This window comes from Anomaloglossus baeobatrachus, chromosome 1 (genome assembly GCF_048569485.1).
Source record: "Anomaloglossus baeobatrachus isolate aAnoBae1 chromosome 1, aAnoBae1.hap1, whole genome shotgun sequence".
Lineage (NCBI taxonomy): Eukaryota > Metazoa > Chordata > Amphibia > Anura > Aromobatidae > Anomaloglossus > Anomaloglossus baeobatrachus.
This window is the reverse complement of record NC_134353.1, coordinates 714,082,910-714,106,929: the sequence shown is the minus strand read 5'-3', so window position 1 is coordinate 714,106,929 and position 24,020 is coordinate 714,082,910. Positions and strand designations below refer to the sequence as shown.

At 43.1% G+C, this 24,020-nt stretch overlaps 1 protein-coding gene and 1 long non-coding RNA gene across 10 annotated transcripts in view; one reads left to right on the top strand and one right to left on the bottom strand.

Moving 5' to 3' along the window:
- Positions 1-1,477: 1,477 nt before the first annotated feature.
- LOC142249934 (uncharacterized) lies at positions 1,478-23,834 on the bottom strand. Its single transcript, XR_012725108.1, has 3 exons — positions 23,338-23,834; positions 21,364-21,457; positions 1,478-1,854 (listed from the first exon to the last, which is right to left on the bottom strand). It is a non-coding gene; the product is annotated as an uncharacterized LOC142249934 (long non-coding RNA).
- FBRSL1 (fibrosin like 1) overlaps positions 23,802-24,020 on the top strand; it is a 792,546-nt gene continuing 792,327 nt past the window's right edge. For 8 of the 9 annotated variants that reach the window (XM_075321929.1, XM_075321892.1, XM_075321878.1 and 5 more), the window contains exon 1: positions 23,808-23,896. The gene's annotated coding sequence lies outside the window, so the exon portion shown is untranslated. Of the gene's footprint in view, positions 23,897-24,020 lie in introns of all 9 variants that reach the window. The other variant, XM_075321861.1, reaches the window with a different exon arrangement.

Genomic DNA, 24,020 nt, shown 5'->3' with positions numbered 1-24,020 from the left:
CATTGCATTTAGCTCTAAAGATTATATCTTCACAACAAGCATGTCTCGTTCGAATATATTCACCAACCGGTACATTTTTAATAACATGCTGTGGATGACAGCTTGTGGTATGTAGGATTGTGTTGCCAAAAATATTTTTTCTATAAAGTTTGGTTATTATTTTCATAAACTGGCCATACAAATTAGATATAGGAAGCCTGCTTATGATCGAGCAATTCATACAGGCAGATGAACTACATGCCCACCGTGAATAATAACTAATAATACCCACTTGAACTTAAAGCACTACTCCAGTGTTATTTTTCTTTCATTGCTGGAATGGTGCATTAACTTCTAGTTCCCTGTCCCCATCTTATCCTTGCACAGCAATGTTTTCCTCCTTTTTCGGTATCGCTCCAGTCCCACACCACCATGTTCTACCTATAACTTCTGACTGGCCAGAAGTCAGAAATTACATCACAGACGCTTAATACAAGTCCATGAGAGTCAGAACGAGGCGCTCAGACTTATATTGAGATGTGACCTCCGGCACACTCCATGAAACACTGGAGCTGCCAGAAGGTCACAAGGTGCTCGGAGCGACGCTGAGAACAATTGGAAATGCCGAAGGGTGAGTATAAGACATGATACTTACGTTACGTTAAAGCACAACTCTAGCAGTGGAATACATTAAATACTGCAATGGTGCTTTAAAAAGTGTACTCAATATGTGTCACTACTTTGGTAGCAAATAGCTCCGCTACGGAAAGACAATTTAAAATAAATAAATAAATACACTGTTTATTTGGCTCTGCAGCCACTCATAACTTTTGTAAAGTCCACTTATGTCATATACTATAGTAGCGGGGGTGATTGTGATTGTTGGTGGTGTGCTCCTTCTAGGCTTTGTGTTTTCTCTTTCTAAACTCATAACTTGTGAATCCAGTTCAACATGTAAAATTTGGTGAAAAATCCTCTTTAACCCCTTTATGACCAAGAACGTATCTGTACATCCTTGTTCATGTCCCTGGCTTTGACGTAAGCTTAGATGCTGAGCTTGCATCTTTCCCTGCACATGTCAGCTAATCAGTCAGGAATCAGAGATCCACCCGTGCCTGTAAACTAGTTACACCGCGCTGTCAAACTCTGACGGAGTGGTCTCAGTGCCGGCAGGGATTGCGTCATTCTGCATCATTATCAGCGGCCCCGTGATCACGGGGTGCTGATGGTTTGTCATGACAAATGGGGATCAGGTGATGACCCCTGTCACTGTCATGACAAAGTTCCTGTGAATGCCGGCAAAGCGCTGGTATTCACAGGAGATCAACATTCTGCTGTTCAGAGGGCTGCTGAAGCATAGCTCTGAACAGTGGAAGTAACCTGACAGTGCAGGCTTCAAGTTACCTAAGGGGACTAGTAAAAACAATAAAAAGTAAAATTTATTTTTTTTTTACGTAAAAAATAAAAAAACCCACATTAGTTCAAATCCCCCCCCCTTTGCCCTATTGAAAATAAAAAAACAACACCCCCCCCAAAAAAATACACATATTTGGCATCACCACATTCAAAAATCCATCAAAATATAAAGTAAATTAATCAGATTGGCTATCTGTATAATGGAAAAAAAAAATTAAAAACGCCATTTTTTTTGGTTGCCGTAACATTGCAATGAAATGCAATAACAGGCGAGCAAAACATTGCATCTACACAAAACTGGTACAACATTAAAAAAATATCAGCTCATCCTCTTCTTGAAAGCCAGACAGAAATTTTGCTGCAGAAAACGGTAAACATGATCTGAAGTTGATTGAAGTAATGGTGCAAAAAATAAAATAAATAAAAGTCTGACTTTGATGTACTTAATCATTGGTGGTTCTGTAAAACAAAGAAAAATATATATATTTCAGCAATTTGAACAGGTAGCCTACAATTACTACTTATAAAAGCATTTTTGAAAGGAACACATTTACAACCATTTAACTGATCTAATGCATTAAACATATACCAACTATGCAAACATCCATCACTAAAAATATAATTTTGTTTAAAAAGCTTTTATACATACAGTTATTGCTGAAAGAGATGGCACCCTTTAAATTGTTCCAGAAAATGAAGTATTTCTCCATATAAATTGCTGCAATTGCACATGTTTTGTCATACACAGGTATATTTCTTTTGTGTGAACAGCACATAAAAAAATATAGCAAATTGGACATAATTTAAAACACAAAAAAAAACCAAAAATGATCTGGACAAAATGGTTGGCACCTTTCCAAAACTGTGGGTAAACAACTTTGTTTTAAGTATGTGATGCTTGTTGAAAAACACCTGCGGCAAGTAACAAATGTGGGCAATATGAAAAAAAGCACAGTTGAAACCAAATTAAAGAGGGGAGAAATTGACTTAATCTCTGCAATGTTTGTTTGTGTGCGGGTGTAACACTAAACATGGAGGCAGAAAAAAAAAAAGGGCACTAAGGACTTGAGAACCAAAATTGTTGAAAAATATCAACAATCTCGAGGTTACAAACTCATTTCTAGAGATGTTACTGTTCCTTTGTGCACTGCACACAGCAGCATTAAGAAGCTAACCACCTATGGCACTGTATCTCCCGGGACGGCAGACATTTTTTTTTATGAAAGGTTGCAACACAGAATAGTCCGGATGGTGGATAAGCGTCCCCAATCTAGTTCCAAAGAAATTCAAGTTGTCCTGCATGCTCAGGGTACATAAGTGTCAGCGCAAACTATCTATCGACATTTGAATGAAATGAAACGTTATGGCAGAAGACCCAGGAGGACCCCACTGCTGACACAGACATAAGAAAAGCTAGACTGCAGTTTACCAAAATGTACATGAATAACCCAAAATTCTTCTGATAAAAAACATTGTGTGGATAGGTGAGACCAAGATAGAGGTTTTTGGTAAAGCATATCATTCTGTTTACCGAACATGGAATGAGGTCTACAAAGAAAACACCGTACCACCAGTTAAGTATGGAGGAGGTTCAAAGATGTTTTGGGGTTGTTTCGTTGCCTCTCGCTCTAGGTGCCTTGACTGGGTGCAAGGCATCATGAAATCTGGAGATTATCAAAGGATTTTAGGTTACAATGTAGTGCCCAGTGTCAGAAAGTGGGGGTTTGCGTCCTAGCTCATGGGTCTTCCAGCAGGGCAAAGACCCCAAATATACTTCAAGAAGCACCCAGAAATTGGTGCAAATAAAGCACTGGAGAGTTGTGAAGTGGCCAGCAATGAGTCCATATCTACAACTCCTAGCAAAAATTTTGGACTCACCTGGCTCTGAGGATGTTCATTCAGTTGTTTACTTATGTTAAAAAAAAACAAAAAAAAAACAAACTCCCCAAAAAACAGATCACAGACATGGCACAAAACTAAAGTAATTTCAAATGGCAACTTTCTGGCTTTAAGAAACACTAAAAAGAATCATGAAAACATAATGTGCTAGCCAGTAACGGTTACCGTACTTTTCAAGACCAAACCGGGGGAAAAATTATGGAATCACTCAATTCTGAGGTAAAAATAATGGAATCACCCTGTAAATTTTCATTCCCAAAACTAACAACTGTATCAAATAAGATCTGCATCTAGAAAGGAGTGATCACACCTTGGAGAGCTGATGCACCAAATGGAGTGACATAAGTCATGACTCCGACATGAAAGATGTCAATTGAAACAAAGGAGAGGATTATCAAACTTCTAAAAAGAGGGTAAATCATGCAATGTTGCAAAAGATGTTGGTTGTTCACAGTCAGGTGTCTAAAATCTGGACCAAGTACAAACAACATGGGAAGGTTTTTAAAGGCCAAGGAAGACATCAAAGCGTCAAGACAGGTAACTTAAAGCAATATGTCTCCAGGAAATACACAACAAAACAAATGAGGAATGAATGGGAGGAAAACTGGCGTCAATGTCTGTGACCGAACTGTAAGAAATCGCCTAAAGGAAATGGGATTTACATACAGAAGAGCTAAACAAAAGCCATCATTAACACCTAAACAGAAAAAAAAAGGTTACAATGGGCTAAGGAAAAGCAATCGTGGACTGTGGATGACTGGATGAAAGTCATATTCAGTGATAAATCGCGAATCTGCATTGGGCAAAGTGATGATGCTGGAACTTTTGTTTGGTGTAGTTCCAATGAGATTTATAAAGATGACTGCCTGATGAGAACATGTAAATTTGTACAGTCATTGATGATATGGGGCTGCATCTCAGGTAAAGGCACTGGGAAGATGGCTGTCATTACATCTTCAATAAATGCCCAAGTTTACATTGAAATTTTGGACATTTGTCTTATCCCATCAATTGAAAGGATGTTTGGGGATGATGGAAACCATTTATCAAGATGATAATGCATCCTGCAAATGCATCAGAGCAAAAACTGTGAAAACATTCCTTGAAAGAAGACACATAAGGTCAATGTCATGGCCTGCCATTAGTCCGGATCTCAATCCAATTGAAAATCTTTGGTGGAAGTTGAAGAAAATGGTCCATGACTAGGCTCCAACCTACAAAGCTTATATGGCAACAGCAATCAGAGAAAGTTGGAGGCAGATTGATGAAGAGTACTGTTTGTCACTCATTAAGGTCATGCCTCAGAGACTGCAAGCTGTTATAAAAGCCAGAGGTGGTGCAACAAAATACTAATGATATATTGAAGTGTTTTTTTGTTTGTTTGCTTTTCATGATTCCATAATTTTTACCTCAGAATTGAGGGATTCCATAATTTTTTCCCTGTTTGGTCTTGAAAGGTAAACGTTACTGGCTAGCACATTATGTTTTCATGATTCTTTTTAGTGTTTCTTAAAGCCAGAAAGTTGACATTTGAAATTACTTTAGTTTTGCGCCATTTCTGATCTGCTTTTTTTAAACAAAAGTAAACAACTGAATGAACATCCCCAGAGCCAGGAGAGTCCATAATTTTTTTGCCGGGGGTTGTAACTCCCATTGAACAACTGTGGAGAGATCTTAAAATTGCTGATGGGAGAAGGTGCCTTCAAATATATGAGACCTGGAGCAATTTGCAAAAGAAGAGTGGTCCAAAATTCCATTTCAGAGGTGTAAGAAGCTTGTTGATGGTTACAGGAAGCCATTAATTACAGTTATTTATTCCAAAGGGCGTGCAACAAAATATTAAGTTGAGGTTGTCAACAATTTTGTCAGACTGATTTTCAGGGGTTTTATGTGAAATTATGATTAATTTGCCTTTTGTCTCTCAGTTTTTGTTTTTTGTTGTTTTTTTGTGATGTGCCAATACTCACAAAGTACATAAACATGTCTTAAGGGGGCTTTACACACAACGATATCTCGTCGGGGTCACGGAATTCGTAATGCACATCCGGCGTCGTTAGCAAAGTCGTTGCGTGTGACACCTATGAGCGAGTGTTAACGATCAAAAATACTCACCTAAATTGTTGATACATCGTTCATTTAAATAAATAAATAAATATAATCGCTGCTGGACGCAGGTTGTTCGTCGTTCCTGAGACAGCACACATCGCTATGTGTGACACCCCAGGACCGACAAACAGCAGCATACCTGCATCCTCCGGCAATGAGGTGGGTGTGTCGGTAATGCGGCTGGTCTCTGCCTCACTGTGTAACGTCGCTGTGACGGCGCACGCACCTCCCCCTTAAAAAAGTGGTTGTTCGCCGCCCACAGCGACGTCGCTAGGAAGGTAAGTACGTGTTACGCGTCCTAGCGATATTGTGCGCCACGGGCAGCGATTTGCCCCTTACACACAAATGACAGGGCGAGTGCTTTCACGAGCGACATTGCTAGCGATGTCGCTGCGTGTAAAGCAGCCTTTTAGACAAAACGTGTAACCGCAATAATTTTCTAGGAGAAGTACTTCATTTTCTGGAACAATTTCAAAGGTGCCAACACTTTCACTCTGCGTGTAGTCTCATTCTGCTGTCATAGGTAATTATTTTCCATCTACTTTTCTATAAAGAATATGGCCACGTTTGGAGTCCAGATTTGGGACAAAAGTTTATAATCATTCTATGTTCACTGTCGATTTGTGACAGCATGCAGTGCGCACAGTGTCAAGATTCCACGGTTTTCCTTTTGCTAGTTAATGGTCATGTGACTGCATGTATGCAGAACGAAGAGAGAGAAGCAGTCTAGTCAGCACCTAACTGCAAGAATGCAAATCTCATACATGCAGTCATGTGGTTACTGGCTAGCACTGGGCAGACCAGGGAACCATAACAGAGTGCGCACTGCACACGGTCACATTTCAGCACTCTGTAGTCACATAGAGTGACTGCAGTCTTTTGTCCCAAGCCTAGACAATCCCTTTAAGCTGGGTTCACACATAGCGACAGCGACGTCGCTGTTACGTCACCATTTTCTGTGACGCAACAGCGACCTTCTAAGTCGCTGTTATGATCGCTGCTTAGCTGTCAAACACAGCAGAAGCAGCAGCGATCATAACGACACGCGTCGCTGTGCTACATGTGCAGAGAGCAGGGAGCCGCGCACACTGCTTAGCGCTGGCTCCCTGCACTCCTAGCTACAGTACACATCGGGTTAATTACCCGATGTGTACTGCAGCTACATGTGCAGAGAGCAGGGAGCCGTGCACACTGCTTAGCGCTGGCTCCCTGCACTCCTAGCTGCAGTACACTTCGGGTTAATTACCCGATGTGTACTGCAGCTACATGTGCAGAGAGCAGGAGCCGGCAATGGCAGCGAGAGCGGCGGACGGTGGTAACGAAGGTAAAAATTGGGTAACCAGGGAAAGGTCTTCCCTTGGTTACCCGATGTTTATCCTGGTTACAGCTTACCGCAGCTGCCAGACGCCGGCTCCTGCTCCCTGCTCGCTTCATTTCGTCGCTCTCTCGCTGTCACACACAGCGATGTGTGCGTCACAGCGGGAGAGCGACGACCAAAAAAATGAAGCTGGACATTCAGCAACGACCGGCGACCTTACAGCAGGGGCCGGTCATTGCTGGATGTCACATACAGCAACGGGACGTCACTGCAACGTCACAGAAAATGGTGACGTAGCAGCGACGTCGTTGTCGTCGTCGCTGTGTGTGACACCACCCTTAGAGTTCAACTTTATTTGGTCTTAAATTAGTTAAGAAGATTGTTCAGAAAAGATATAAAGGTCCTGCTGACAAACAAGGTCAATATTGGATTTCCAGATTTCACCATTAAAGGGAACCAATCACCAGAATTTTCGTATATAAGCTAAAGCCAGTGCTATACTGGCACTATCAGGCTGATTCTATACATACCTTTAGTGGTCAGCTCGGATGTTTACTTTCTTGGATTTTAAAACGTAAAGTTTATAAAATTGTAAGCTGGTTGAGTGACAGCAGCTGAGGATCAGATAATAACAGAGGTGGGAATTCATAGTTATCCCCTCCCCCTGTTAGAATTAGCATAAGTATTATACAATCGATGTAACTTTTCTCTTACAGCACCTGTGGTGAGGTCATACCCAAGTGACCAGAAGGGGCGGGGCCTCAGCCAACAAAGCTGATATCGGGAAGCAACATTTTCCTATTGGCTGAAGCCTCGCCCCTTCTGGTCATATGGATATGACCTCACCACAGGTCCAGTAAGAGAAAAGTTACATCGATTGTATAACACTTATACTAATTCTAACAGAGGGAGGTGATAACTATGAATTCCCCCCCCCAAGTTATCTGATCCTCAGCTGCTATCACTCAACGAGCTGACAATTTTATAAACTTCACTTTCTTGGATTTCAAAACCTATACATCCGAGCTGACCACTACCGGTATGTGGAGATAGTGCCAGTATAGCACTGGCTTTAGGTTATATACGAAATTCCTGGTGATTTGTTCCCTTTAACTCCGTAGTCTGCCAAGTACTCTGATACACAAACTGTAGAAGCTAAATGGTCCAACATACTTGCTATGCAGCTGGAAATACATCCATTAAAGAAAAAAAATGCCCTGAAATGTGTCCACATCCTTTACCAGTCAGAAGATCAACAGGAGGCAGGGGTCAGAAGTAGTGAGATAATATATGACCACAAGTATTGATTTTTCTACCTCTGTTACTATCTGTGTGAAACATCCTGTAATCTTGCAGTCTTCCAACACTTCCCAGTAAAGCTGGTGTCACACATAACGACGACGACAACGACGTCGCTGCAACGTCACCATATTCTGTGACGTTGCAGCGACCTCAACAGCGACGTCGCTGTGTGCGACACATAACAACGATCAGACCCCTGCTGCGAAATCGTTGCTCGCTCCTGAATGCTCGAAGTCATTTTTTGATCGCTGCTATCCCGCTGCGCCATGCTGATAAGCTGATAATCCTTGTGTTTGACACCGCAGCAGCGACGCTACGCTACGTCTGAAACCACACAATGACCGTCGACGTCGCTATGATCGCTGCTCCGTCGCTGCTTTTTCTAACATGTTTGACAGCTTACTAACTGTGAGGTAAATCCGGAGATATGACGATAAATCATGATATTCAAGTATGTCAGGAAGCCCTCTCCTGGTGTCACCCCCCCTTTCCTTCACACAACTGGTTTAGCAACAAATCCCATGGCCATGTCCTGTGATATGGAAATTAGGTGGCTTAGGGACAATGGACACAGGATGACTCCCTGCCGTGACCCTGTAGTGGGGGCTGCTAGCTAGTTAGCAAGGCTATGGAAATAGCCAGACAGAACGACTCCAGTAAAAAATGGTTCATATCTCGCAAGCCATATTTCCGATAAATATGGCAACCATAAAAATGGTGTCTCCGCATGTGGACGATGCCGGCACCCCCTTTTTATGGGAGCAGGACATTGGGAAATGCCCCAGGCGTGATATCAGCCAATGGGGAACTGGCAGACAGGTCATGAGTCCCCTCGTTCTGTAGCTAAATTCATAACTGTCACAATGAGAGCATTGGCGTCCGCCTACGACGCTCCCAGGCAAAGTTATGGCCAATATCCCCTTTGCTGGATAATTCTGATCCATGCAGGGGGAGTGGCCGTGCTTCCCTGTGAGGTCACTAAGGTAGGAGGGGACCTGGATCTGCCCAGGTTGATAACCCTACTTCGGCCATTTTCCAGTGTTCTTCTGCTCGGGGGCCTGGTTGGGAAAGACCTGTGAGGGAGTTCCTGGAAACCTGGTCTACAGCGCCCCCCTGTGGCCAGACGCAACAAGGTAACTGCTGGAACTGTGTATGCCTGTTTGTAACCCATGCTTTGACTGTAACTGTACTCTGACATATGTATATTCTGTAGATTCCCTATTGTATATATTGTAGTTTCTAGTGTGCTTTAGGCTGATTAAATTATATAATTAATCTTGGGCTGTTCTGTTATCTCGATCTTAAATCCCACGTCTGTGTGTTCGGCTAATAGTTACCGTAAATCGGTTGGTGGCAGCGAATTGTGCCAAGGATTATTGTGGGGAGGCCAGTGAGATTCGGGGAGATTTTATATATTCCGCCCGCGGAGGTCGGGGGAATATATACCCTACTCTCACCGGGGACCCTTCAATAATCGGCATAAGTAGTATAGCGGCCTCCTTGCTTAGGGTCGGGCAATTCCATAATTGGCCTGACTATAAGAGGGGCGCTAGAGAGCGCGTCACGTGCTCTGTCTGTCGGTCGGGAGGTATAAAGGAGGGGTGACCCCCACTTGTTACCCCCCGATTGTGACGTACTGGTAGCCAGCGCGGGGGATTTCTGAGTGACGCCCCCGGTGGTTTGTGACACTAACGATCATCTATGGTCGCTGCTACGTCACAGAATATGGTGACGTTGCAGCGACGTCGTTGTCGTCGTCGTTATGTGTGACACTAGCTTAAGCCTTCACACTAGCCAGACACTTCCTGCTCATAGAGATCGGTTTTCAGCAGTCATCTTATTATCTTTACAGGCAGGATTACAGTGTAATATAAGGGTCCCCTTATCTGTGAATATACATTTATAAAAGCTATAGCGGATTGGAGATATGGAAAGATCATAACGTTTGATAGGAATGAATGTCTATGAAGCAATAGTTTTGAGTTCACTTGTCTTTCCTCCTTTGCCAACAATTAGCAGATGACTTTTACCCAAGGAATTATGACAAAAGTTAGTATTTTTTTCTTTGATGGCCTAAAAAATAATGACAAATAAGAAAATTGTCACTGTGCAACCTTTGCGCAATATAACACTTTTTCAAGCAGTAATCTTTGGTTTTAACAACGTCATTGCAATGGGCTCATTCACAAGTCCATTTTTGCATATGAGTGTTATCTGTAGTTTTCACGTATAGCACTTGTACTTATAATAATTAAACATGAGTGAGCATGCTTGGCACTACTCGATCGAGCATTGAGGTGCTCAGGTAATCGCGATGCTCGGCCGAATGTCGAGGGCGCTCGGATGGATCATCCATGAAACAAGAACACAAAGGGCCGGCTCCCTTCACTGTGAGCCATTTGCAGTATCTGAATCGCTCTCTCGTAGAATAAAAAGAACGTTTTTGGATGTAATGTGTCAAGAAAAAAAAAAAATCTGCCCTTCCTCCCTCCGGAAATGCTGGCTGTATGTGAGCAGAGAGCCAAACTGCCCAGTCATTGACTTCCTTTATACTTGTTACTGGAGTGGAGCCCTTTAAGAGCATCTGACCTGCTCGACTCGAGTAACAAGCACCTGATCATCTTAGTGTTCCCTCATCACTAATAATAATGAATGGGGCTGTTCACATGTCCATGAATTTTCACGCTCAGCACAAAATCGTGCAAACATACTGTATCTGATATTGATACAAGTGAAGGATCAAGACAGGCAATGTAAGAATTGGACAGTACTTGGATGGCATGCATTTGTAGTGCGACTTTCATGAACTGATAGGACAAGGTCTCAAAAACTGATGAAAATCGTTCCAAATTCTCAAGAAAAGAGAGAAAAGTTTTCTAGAACATGAAAAATACTGACGTCTGAATGAGCCCTGAGTTTGTGCCGTTTCCTGTAATACAGAGATTTGGAAACAATAAAATGTAAATTCAACAATCTTTTTTAATTTTGGCAAGACCTTCAATCACATATTGTGAGGGCTTGTCATCAACTTGGTCTGTCAGGAAAGCCATTAGTAGAAAAATGTGAGAAATCCCTGGGGAATAGAATGCCCCAGAAAAACACAGAGTTGGCAAGATACTAAGATACTGGTATGCTGTGCGGGTTTTCTTGGATATGCTTGATGAATAATACGTCTGATACAATGTGAAAGTAGCCGGGTTGTGAGAGGATCCCAGAAGACATATTTTTGATAAAGGTAAAGCCTCGGAGCTCAGTGTAACATCATCGGAGCAGCACCTGTAGTGTATGTTGCCTACAGCATGCTGCGAAAAGGAAGCGAGTTTTCAAGAGAAAAGGCTAGTTTTTGTTTTTATTACATATGTCACATCGGTCAAGTTTCATTGATTTTATTTTGGTCTATTTGTATTTGCCTTGCATACAAAGTACTATACCTCATATAGAGAGCCAAAGAAAAAAAAAACCTCAGAGGCCAGGCAGCTTGACCCTCGCTTTCCTGTGCTTCTCTACACATCAAGCAGCCAGGAAAGCAACTGCTCAGATCCTTTATGCTGCTGTGCAAACAGGATTCACAAATTATGTACAAAGTGGAGAAATACAGTAAATGGTCTTCTGACGAGCTCCATTCAATGCAAGGTTACTATTCATGTGAATTCTTGTGGATATTTAAAGAGAACCTGTCACCTTATTCATGGTGCCCAAACTACAGACAGCATGAATGAGTCTGGCTGTACAATTGCAGCCAGGTATATTTTTCTCTGAAACGCTTCAACTTTCTTCAGAACGTATGGTTAAATGACCCAGCCGGGGACTATAGAATAGTCCAGCTCTGCTCCAGGACAGCTCTTTCCAGCTATGCTGTAAGTGATCTCTCCTATAGCAACAGATCTGTCAATCACTTGGATCAGTGCTTGAAAAGGACAGACGGGGGTGGCGACAGAGAAGTGTCATTTCTGGCTATGGTCCCTGGCTGGATCTTTTCCATATTATTCCATATATTGTCTCTAAAAAGCCAGAGCGTTTCAGAGAATAAAATACCGGGCGCAATCGTACAGCCAGACTCAGAGTCATTGTTTAGGCAGCATGAACCAGGTAATAGGTTCCCTGTAATGCAAATATGCCTCTTTAGGTTAGAAATTGGAGTCTCCCATGATGGCACAAGTACCAATTCCCTGATAAATAAAAGATTTTGGGATCTGTAAAGGGATTTGCAACTATGTAATTTTTTCCCTTCACAAAGATAAATTATCACTAATTATGAGCGAAAGCTGGTCTGAGACGCTTTAGGTTTAGAAGGGTACACGTCATGGACCGTATACAGACCGCAAAGTGTTGTCAGATGCCACTATGAGGCTGTAAGTAGGGGTCAGGGGATTTGCAGTCAGTGCAGGCAATGCTGTTATTATTAATTATTATAGCACAATTTATTTAATTGCGCTTTACAAGTGAAAAGGGTATACATAACAAACAAGTACAACAATCATGAACATTACAAAAACAGACTGGTACAGGAGGAGAGAGGACGATGCCCGCGAGGGCTCACAGTCTACAGGGAATGGGTGATGGTACAATAGGTGAGTACAGAGCTGGTTATGTAGTGGTGTAATGGACTGAGGGTTATTGTAGGTTGTAGGCTTGTCGGAAGAGGTGGGTCTTCAGGTTCCTTTTGAAGCTTTCTACAGTAGGTGAGAGTCTGATATACTGGGGTAGAGCATTTCAGAGTATGGGGGAGGCACGGGAGAAATCTTGTATGCGATTGTGGGAAGAGGAGATAAGAGAGGAGTAGAGAAGGAGATCTTGTGAGGATCTGAGGTTGTGTGTAGGTAGGTAGCGGGAGACTAGGTCACATATGTAAAGGTGAGACAGGTTGTGGATGGCTTTGTACGTCATGGTTAGGGTTTTTAACTGGAGTCTTTCGGCGATGGGAAGCCAGTGAAGGGAATGGCAGAGTGGCGAGGCCAGGGAATAGTGAGGGGACAGGTGGATTAATCTGGTCGCAGAGTTTAGGATAGATTGGAGGGGTGCAGGAGTGTTGGAAGGGAGGCCACAGACCAGGAGGTTGCAGTAGTCAAGGCGGGAGATGATGAGGGTATGCACCAATGTTTTTGCTGATTCTTGTTTAAGGAAAGCACAAATCCAGGAGATATTTTTGAGTTGTAGTCGGCATGAGGTGAAAAGGGCTTGGATGTGTCGCTTGAAGGATAGAGCAGAGTTGAGGGTTACTCCGAGGCAGCGATCTTGTGAGACTGGGGAGAGTGAGCAGCCATCAACTTTGATGGATAGCCTTGTTGGATGGGTTGAGTGAGGAGGAGGAAAGATGATGAATTCTATTTAATAAATATTTCTATTATAAAAAAGATGAAATAGCAGATTTGTCGTACAGGAGCAAACTAACTCCTCCACCATGCTTGTTACTGGGGTGGGGGGGTGTGAGACACATGGAGACCACCATAAGAAAGTGTAACAGGAGAGGCTGTGTCAGGAGGGGTGAGCCAGGTTTCTGTGATGCCGAGGAAGAAAAGTTTATTAGTGATAAAAAGATCATGGATGTAGGAAAGTTTGTTGCAGATAGAGCGAGCATTCCATAGGGCTCCTGTTAGAGGGAGTGGGGGAGCGGAGGCTGGGTAAATGGGTATGAGGTTAGAAGGGTTGCGAAAACTTGGCATAGATCATGAATGAGGGATCGAAATGACAATGGGGATGTGATGAGGAGGGCCAGGATTAGGAGAGATATCACCAGCAGTGAGGAGATTGGGAAGTTGATTAATTTCAATTTTATTTAATCAAGTCTACACGTTTTGGAGGACGCAGCCTCCTTCTTCAGGACAATTATTACAGAAAAATTAAGGTTGGTTTTTCTGTAATAATTGTCCTGAAGAAGGAGGCTGCGTCCTCCGAAATGCGTAGACCTGATTAAATAAAAGAGAAATTAATCAACTTCTGGATGTTTGATGTCAGCACGATATATCCCGGTTTCCTGCTTCTACATCTCCAGGGCTGCAGCAGACGCTATTTTATGCCTATGTAGGAGTTGTGATTGGCACAACTTCTACAGGTGAGTACCTTACCTGTTTATCTTGTCAAATCCCACTAGATAAGACCCTATGTGCGCTTCTTATCCACAGCATACTTCTACAGCAGTGAGGAGAAGCAGAGATCGTGTTATATAGACTGTAAGGCCTAAGCCACACGGCATGAAAATCAGAGCAAGTGGAATGCGATAAAACATCACATTCCACTCAGACCAATATTAACATATGTGCCAGCACCCATGAGCGATTATTTTCTCATCCCTAATCGGACCGATAGAACAGTCGCAGCATGTTGCGGGTGCAATGCAATCCTCGTTTCTCTCGCACTCATTCAAGTCTATGGGGCGAGAGAAAAATCGCACTGTACTCGCATTACACCGGTGTAACGAGAGTGCAGAGCGAGAACGGCAATAGCCGGCAACAGAGGAGAGAGGGAGATAAATCCCTCCCCTCCTCAGTGCCGGACCTCCCCTCCTCAGTGCCGGCCCGCCCCCCGCAGGTGTGGTCCGATCGCACGATCGAACCTCAGTCTAAATGAAACTCGCATGACACTCGGCTCCCACTGTACTGCCAGCGTGAGTCGAGTGTCATGCGAGAATCGCAGTAGTCCCCGTGTGGCCTCGGCTTAACACACAGTATCATTGCTGGCTCTCCTTTCTGGCTGCTGCCTTCGGCATCAGCTCTGTAATGTACTGCAAATCAGAGCAGACAATAACATGAGAATGGCTGCAGAGATCAGGAAAGGAAGCGATGTCAATCAACATATTGCAATGCAGTACAAATGAAGGGGATGTAACTGTGCACTGCACCCTTGGCCATGCCTAGGGTGCATCGAAGCTTCATCAATTGCATGCTAATTTTTTTTTTTTGTTTGCTTACTAAACCACTAAAAGCTATAGTAGAGGGAATTATTTTAATAGGATCTAAATCCCCTACATACCTGTATAAGTGGTTTAGTGAGTGTCTTGGGGTGACAGATTCCCTTTAGAATCCTGGCAACCACAATGAGTTGAAGGCGCAAAAACTGGCAATGGACTGGACTTTACATCGGTTGTCCATGCAGGGCGGAATCTGTTGATGAGGGAACTGATGAGGGACCCATTTCCATTTCACTGCAGGTCAGCCATGGTCACAGGCACCTAATTAATGAGTGCATGTTTAAATACAAACACAATGCTACACTAACAAACGCATTTAAACCCAATAGAAAGTAATATGCAAACCTTCAAAAGCTGTCGTCCAATAGTTACATTTCCCAACTTCTCCATAACATATTTACCGTTTAGGCTATGTGCGCACTAGAAAATTGACTTTTCTTAAGAAAAATCCGCACCCTCTGGCAGAATACGGCACCCGAGGCAAAAAATGCGGTAAAAATCGCACCCGTGTTTTTGCCGTGGTTTTCCGCGGGTTGGTCCCTGCGGTTTTTGTACCATCTATGGCAGAAAACGCAGGTACCTCCAGAAAATGAGGGACATGCACATTAATTCCGCAGCGGAAATTCCGCGGGTAAAACCACAGGTATAAAAAAACGCAGTGTGCGCACAGCATATTTTATACCCATAGGTTTTGTTGGGGATTGACTGCAGAAATGTTAGACAAATTTTCTGCAGCAAATCCGCGGCAAATCCGCAGCGTGCGCACATAGCCTTAGGCATTTTCAGAAGTAGTGATAGAGATACAAGCATGCCACAGACACAGGCAGCTGCAGTGTAAACGTTTAGGCCTCATGAGCATGCTGCGCTTTTTGCTGCTTTTTTTGGTGCAGTTTTGTTGTCAGAAAGTTCTCACTTTTGACTTCCCGGCAAAGACTATGAGAATTCAGATTTGCTGTGCGCATGTTCCAGTTATTTGGTCTGCAGTTTATATGTCACAAACTTCTTGTTACTGACTTGGTAATGGAGGTAATTTGACAGGAAGTGAGGTAAAAAAAAAAACAAAACAGGAAGAGGAAACCCACATTGTGCCAGGATAAATAAATAGTGCAGGAGTGGGCAGGATTTTTTGTGAGGAGTAGTTGAGTAGTTTGGATTTCAGCAGCAGTGATGACGTGGTATCACCAGATGAACATACATGTGAGAAAGTTGATTGCACTGGTAAGTATCCTGCAAAAAAAAATAAAATAAAAATAAAAATATATATAAATATACACACACACACATACAGTACAGACCAAAACTTTGGACACACCTTCTCATCTCTAGAACAACTGTTAAGAGGAGACTTTGTGCAGCATACCTTCATGGTAAGATGGCTGCTAGGAAACCACTGCTAAGGACAGGCAACAAGAGAGCTAAAGAAAATGGCTAAAGAACACAAGGAATGGACATTAGACCAGTGGGAATCTGTGCTTTGGTCTGATGAGTCCAAATTTGAGATCTTTAGATCCAACCACCGTGTCTTTGTAGAAAAAGTGAACGGATGGACTCTACATGGCTGGTTCCCACAGTGAAGCATGGAGGAGGAGGTGTGATGGTGTGGGGGTGCTTTGCTGGTGACACTGTTGGGGATTTATTCAAAATTGAAGGCATTCTGAACCAGCATGCCTACCACAGCATCTTGCAGTGGTGTGCTATTCCATCCGGTTTGCGTTTAGTTGGACCATCATTTATTTTTCAACAGGATAATGATCCCAAACACACCTCCAGGCTGTGCAAGGGCTATTTGACTAAGACGGAGAGTGATGGGATGCTACGCCAGATAACCTCCACAGTCTCCACAGTCACCAGATCTGAACCCAATCAAGATGGTTTGGGGTGAGCTGGACCGCAGAGTGAAGGCAAAAGGGCCAACAAGTGCTAAGCATCTCTGGAAAATCCTTCAAGACTGTTGGTAAACCATTTCTGGCACTACCTCTTGAAGCTCATCAAGAGAATGCCAAGAGTGGGCAAAGTAGTAATGGAAGCAAAAAGTGGCTACTTTGAAGAACCTAGAATATAAGACATATTTTCAGTTGTTTCACACTTGTTAAGAATTTCATTCCACGTTTTAATTCATAGTTTTGATGCCTTCAATGTCAATCTACAATTTTCAGAGTCATGAAAATAAAGAAAACTCATTGAATGAGAAGGTGTGTCCAAACGTTTGGTCTGTACTGTATATACACATACAGGTACATACATACACAACATACATACATATTTACAGATACATATTTGTCCATTTGTTGTTTTTACTACCCTTTTTTTCCCCAACAATCTTTATGGGCTTGCTTCTACTGAAAAAACTCATCAAATCAGAATTTACAAAAACACACCAAAAATTCACAATCACTACAAGCGTGTTTTTTTTTACATTTCCAAACTCTCTGGGACAAGGTGCAGTTTTTATGTCTCAAAGGTGCGGTTTTTTGTGACAACAAAACTGCAGTATGCGCATGTAACCTATGGGGGCATAAAGTTTTTATATTTTAACCCCTTAACGACCGCGGGCAGTAAAATTACGTCATAGTGGTCATAGTGTTAATCTCCCCTGGCTGCTGCAGGCGGGGATCCGTGCACATATCAGCTGATTTGTACAGCTGACATGTGTGCATGCTTGGCACGAGCATGTGGCTACCCCCCGTGCCTTTTAACCCTTTAAATGGCGCTATCAATATGTGACAGTTGCATTATAATAGCGATGATGACTCAAAGTCACGTGACATGATCACGTGGCTCTGATGGTTGTCATGGTAGCACAGGGTCATGTGATGACTCCTGTGCTCACATGACTCAGATCCAGTAAGAAGCAGCCGAGTACTGCTTGTTACAAGAGATGATAATTTCTCCCGGTCTGAGCGATGCTGCTCTGGTCGGGAGAAATGAATGAGCGATCAGACAGCAGATCGTTATAGCCCCCTAGGGGGACAAGTAAAATAAATAAATAAAAAAAAAGTTTAAAGAAAGGTTTGAAAAAAGGAAAAAAAACAAACAAAACCTAAACATTCAAATCACCCCCCATTCACAATTGAAGGGTTAAAAAAATAAAAAATACACACACATTTGGTATTGCCGCGTTCAAAAACGCCCGATCAAAATATAAAATCAATTAATCTGATCGGTGAATGGCGTAGTGGATAAAAATTCCAAACGCCAAAATTACGTTTTTTAGTCACCACAAATTTTACGCAAAATGCAATAACAGGCGAGAAAAAAAAACGTAGCATCTGCGCAAAAAATGGTACCATTAGAAACGTCAGCTCGAGACACAAAACATAATCTGTCACTGAGCCATAGATCACGAAAAATGAGAACGCTACAGTCACGGAAAATGGCACAAAATGTACCCCACTTTCTTCGGACAAACTTCTGATTTTTTTAATCCCTTAGATAAAAGTAAACCTATTCATGGTTGGTGTCTACGAACTTACACCGACCTGAAGCATCACAGCGGCTCGCAGCAGAGCCTGAGACGCGGGGTCATTAGCATATCACATCCGTTGCTCTCGCATCCGACGTAATACGCTAATGTGACTCCAGCCTAGGGCAAAGTTCAGACTTCACGTTTTTTTCTGTTTTTAAGCTGAGAAAAAGCTTAAAAAGGGATTGCTCACTACTAGGAGAGTCAGACTCGACTGTTTCTTGCCTCGCGCAATACATTTGCATTGAGCTCACCATAAACAGTCTAGTAGAATTACATTAGACACAGAAAATCCGCAGATTTAAAGAAAACAAACAAACGTATTTTTAGTGCATTTCTACTGTGAAAACAATAAAAATTCATGTAATTTACACATGACTGTATCAATAACATTTTGTCAAAGCAAAATACCAGAAAGGACCAAAAACAAAGCAGTTTTATTTAAATCATGACTGAAGAGACAAAAATTGCGCATCAAAAACAAATTGTAAAAAATGCATAACAAAAAGCAATGAAAAATTGCAAATAATCTAATTTAACTAATAGGTTGAAAATCTACAACATCAAAAACTCACCAAATGCTCATTGTGGTAGCATAGCCTAAGGTTATGTCCGCACGTTGCTTTTTACCTGCTTTTTACCTGCTTTTTTGCTGCTTTTTCAACTGCAGCGTTTAATGCCAAAATGGTTGTGTTCTGCTTTTCAAGCAAAGTCTATGGGATTGGGGTTTCTTGTCCGCACTATGCAGTTCAAACTGCAGCCTTTTTGTTGCAGAAATTTGGTCAAAAACTCACCTTTGCAGTGCAAAACCCAAATGGCAAAAACAATTGACATGTCAATTGTTTTTGCCATTTGGGTTTTGCACTGCAAAGCTGAGTTTTTGACCAAAGTTCTGCAACAAGAAACCCAAATTCCCATAGACTTTGCTTGAAAAGCAGAACACAACCATTTTGGCATTAAACGCTGCAGTTGAAAAAGCAGCAAAAAAGCAGGTAAAAAGCAACGTGCGGACATAGCCTTACAGAGCGAGCATTAACTGAAGTGAAAAGCACCTATCACCAATCTGGGGCTGGCCTTTTTATTTAAGAAAATTATGGGCAACCAAAGATTAGTTTTAAATTATTAAAATAACCATTTAAAAAAATACTAGTGTCTCATATGGCTCCCCAAAGCACCAGACTATCTAGCAAACATTTTGAACTACAGAGCAGGATCCTACAACCCTCCATGGCCCCTCTTGGTATGAAAACAAAGTGGACCCTACAACCCTCCATGGCCCCTCTCAGCATGAAAGGAGAGTGGATCCTACAGCCCTTCATGGCCACTCTCGGAGTGAAAGCAGAGCATGATCCTACAGCCCTTCATGGTCACTCTCGGAGTGAAAGCAGAGCATGATCCTACAGCCCTTCATGGTCACTCTCGGAGTGAAAGCAGAGCATGATCCTACAGCCCTTCATGGTCACTCTCGGAGTGAAAGCAGAGCATGATCCTACAGCCCTTCATGGTCACTCTCGGAGTGAAAGCAGAGCGTGATAATACAACTCCATGACCTTTCTTGGAGTGAAAGCAGAGTGGAATCCTACAACCCACCATGGCCTCTCTCGGACTGAAAGAGTTTGAACCTGCAACCCTCCATGGCTCCTCAATGCTAAGTATTGGCAAGTAGCATGTAGACAGGGAAGGGAAATCCGGTATCTAGTGAAGAGGGAGATGTGACTCCTGACCAAGCCTTCCGCTGGCCCCCAGTTCCCCTGACCACCCTAGATAGGTTCCCCACCTATGTGAAGAGCAGGATACCTGGTCCTGGCGGACCATGAACTGGGCTCTAGGTAAGGAATGGATGGGATGTGTGCTTAGTCATCCCCACTGTGCTCTAAAGACAAAACTAGCACAAATAGGGGAACGTGAACAAATAAGTTATCTCCAGGAAAACTCAGGGAGAGGAACAGCAACCAACAATAATGTTTCTTCAGATGAGTACAAGACCTGCTTGCATCCAAAGTCTGTATAGGAATACAACTCTCTTACAAGCAATCACCAAGGAGAAATGTGGGTGCCTAAAGAGTCAAGGGGAAGGGATGATGATTAACAGCTGAAAGGTGAGAATATCCGCAGGATCCTAAAAGGAAAGGGATTAACCCCAAGCAAGAAAGATACATGGGATACCATTTACACCATAGCAGGAAAAAAACAGAATGTCAGGGAGCAGTTTGCATAGCCAAACGCTGTGACTTTCTATAGCCGGAAACCAAAAGGACTGTCTGTCAATCGTGACACTCTCGGAGTAAAAGCAGAGCAGGATCCTACAATCATCCATGGCCCCTCGGAGTAAATCAACATGGGATCCTACAACCCTCCATGGCCCCTCTAGGAGTGAAAGCAGAGTGGGATCCTACAATCCTTCATGGCCACTCTTGCGAGGGAAAGTAGAACGGAATTCTACAACCCTCCATGGCCCTTCTCAGAGTGTAAGCATGAGGTCATGCATGTTATCGAGAGATTTGGGTTTTGAATTAAACAAATTCTGCATCATTAAGCATTTACCCAGCAGTAACTGCTCTAATGATGTTGCCCTTCATAAAGGCTGTAGCAGAGCTTGTTTAGTTTAAAGTGCAAGATCATGCGAATATGAGAGATCTTGACATTACAGACTGGAGGTTATAGGATCACTCTCTGAAATTACTAGACCTTTGCTAGAAAGTTGGGTTCTTTGGAGGGCCACTTGCCATCATATAGGGCAGCCATAGATTGGTGATAAGTGCTCTTTGGGTCTATTCACTTGTACAAATTTTCTGTTGTGGATTTTGCCAATTTGCTACAGATTTTAACACTGTGCATTGCAAATCCACAGTAAAACTTTGTGTGTTAGGTAGGGTCCACTTCGTGAATTTGGAGAGAGAGGGATTTCACATGCGGATTTCATACAAGTAAATCCACAGCATTTTACAATACCTAAAATTTGATACATTTTACCTTAATATTATTCATATGTTGCATCTTTTTTTCTTGTGTGGATTCCATGTGAAAATTGACTTTTGTTGATTTTTTTTTATCCATGTGTCAATTTCTGTTGCAGAAAAAAACATTTTTTGAGTGCAAATATTAGCAAACCACTTTGTTGAGCACGCTAAATCCGCATTTAAACCACTGGCCACCTATTGTATTAGTAAAGGCGTCATCCAGGACTTTTATATCGATAGCCTGTCATTTGAGATAGGTCATCATTTGATTTATGGGGGTACGACCCGGAACCAGTTGATCAGCTGATCCCGGTGCCAGCGGTAGGCGGAAGTGTTTAGCTGCGGAACTGCAAACCGCAGCTCTATCAACTGTACAGTCGCTGCAATAGTGAACAGATTTGCAGTACCATCTGTGCCCACTTTGCAGTTGACGGAGCTATGAAGGAACAGCTAGTCGGTGGGGTTGCCTGGAGTGGTACCACCACCAAACAGATACCATCAATGTAAAAGTCACAGACATTCCCTTTAAGTTTTTTGTTGTGTTTCTGCATAAATAAGACCAAATTCACACGAACATATAAAGAGTTGCATGATTTTCATCCAGGAAAAGATGATTTTTCATCTGTATTGTCATTGAAATGTAAGTGGTATGGCATCCGGATAAAATTTATACATCAGCAGTAAAAGTTACAAGGCAAAAAAGAAAGACTTTCCTATGCAGTATTAATGTATCCATAGAAATCAGATGCTATAGAGTTGAACTGCATGGGATCCGATTTTTTGGTGCACCTATAGAGTTGAATAGAAGAGTCTCATCTGAAGTACAGAAGAGTCTACTGCATGGTTCTATTATTTTCACATGGACATTCGGTGCATGTGAGTAAACTGTCAGCAGACCAGCTCTACAGAATAACATTGGTCCCAGTGCAGTCTGTGGGAGCTCAATCATTTCCATGGACAGCAGTGGGACAGAAAATACTGTGGTGTGAACGTACCTCAAGTGTGAAAGTCACATCCATGAATGTGTACATCTTTTGAGCCGAGCCTAATGGCTGTACATCTTTTGAGCCGAGCCTAATGGCTGTACATCTTTTGAGCCGAGCCTAATGGCTGTACATCTTCTTCTGAGCCAAGCCTAATGGCTGTACATCTTTTGAGCCGAGCCTAATGGCTGTACATCTTTTGAGCAGAGCCTAATGGCTGTACATCTTTTGAGCAGAGCCTAATGGCTGTACATCTTTTGAGCAGAGCCTAATGGCTGTACATCTTTTGAGCAGAGCCTAATGGCTGTACATCTTTTGAGCCGAGCCTAATGGCTGTACATCTTTTGAGCAGAGCCTAATGGCTGCATATCTTCTAAGCCGACACTAAGAGGTCATATCCGAGCAGAGACTAATGGCTGTATATCTTTTGAGCAGAGCCTAATGGTTGCATATCCTTTGAGCCAAGCCTAATGGCTGCACATCCGAGCCCACACTACGGGGTCAGACCTGAGCCGAGCCTAATGGCTGCACATCCGAGCCCACACTACGGGGTCAGACCTGAGCCGAGCCTAATGGCTGCACATCTTCTGAGCCCACACTAAGGCTATGTTCGCATGTTGTATATTTGGTTGCAGAAATTTCTGCATTTCTTGGCAGGAAAAATGCAGAGTGAAAACGTGCATTTTTTTTATGCATTTTCCAACTGAGTTCAATGGGTGAAAAACGCAGGCAAAAAGTAATGGACATGCTGCAGTTTATTTTCTGCCCCAAATCTACAAGGAGAAAATACCCAGCGTCTGCACTACACTTCAGGATCAAACTGACTTTCCTGGCATCAGGATTTGCTTCTGGTTTTGTGACAAAACGTCACTAAAAAAACGCATTAAAACCACAATAAAAACGCAGTGTGCACATTCAGGGCCAGACCTGAGCAGAGCTGGCTTTGGGGCAAGGAGCCACCATTCGTGGTCACCTCTGGTCTTCTCCATTTGCCCAGTACGTACCTTCACATGGACATCTAGTCTCCACTTTCCACGGCAGAAAGTCATCTCTCTCAGATCCATCAGCTCCAGGGATGCAGGATGGAAGGAAGGCAACAAATAACAAGACGTCTTGACAGATTCCAGGACGGTGATAACTAGACTTCCAGACACATCCAAAATCAATGCACCTGTAAAAAGATCCCTGTGCAGCTCCTCCTGTCACAGCCTGGCAGGACAGAGGGATGCTGGGGAGATAGCTGCACGCAGAGACCACATCTGGCAGGTTGTGGAGCGCCAGCTGATGGACGAGAAGTGGAGACTACAGAACTACTTTCCTCTCCTCACTTGTGCCATGTGGTGCCCAGATCGTGCTGCTGCCTCTGCTCTCCTCCGCTGATAACACTGCCATTCCCGGTCCCTCCTCCTCGGTCTCCTCGAACAATCAAGACTGAGCTTGGGACTTCTTTCTGAGGCTGGTGCCGCGGAGTAATACGCCAGCCTCGTATAGCGCGGAAGTATCCCATCCGTGCTTTTCTGTCAGCTCGTCCCCATAGAGACCGCCCGGAACCGCCGCCGAGCAGTTAAGTAACCGCTTTTATGTCTGTACTACCGTAGACTGGCCACTGCCGTTACCGTGACATGGGGGACAGTGGTTGGAAAGCGACAGAGGGGGCGCCGTCCGAGGGCTCAGAACGCGGGGGAGC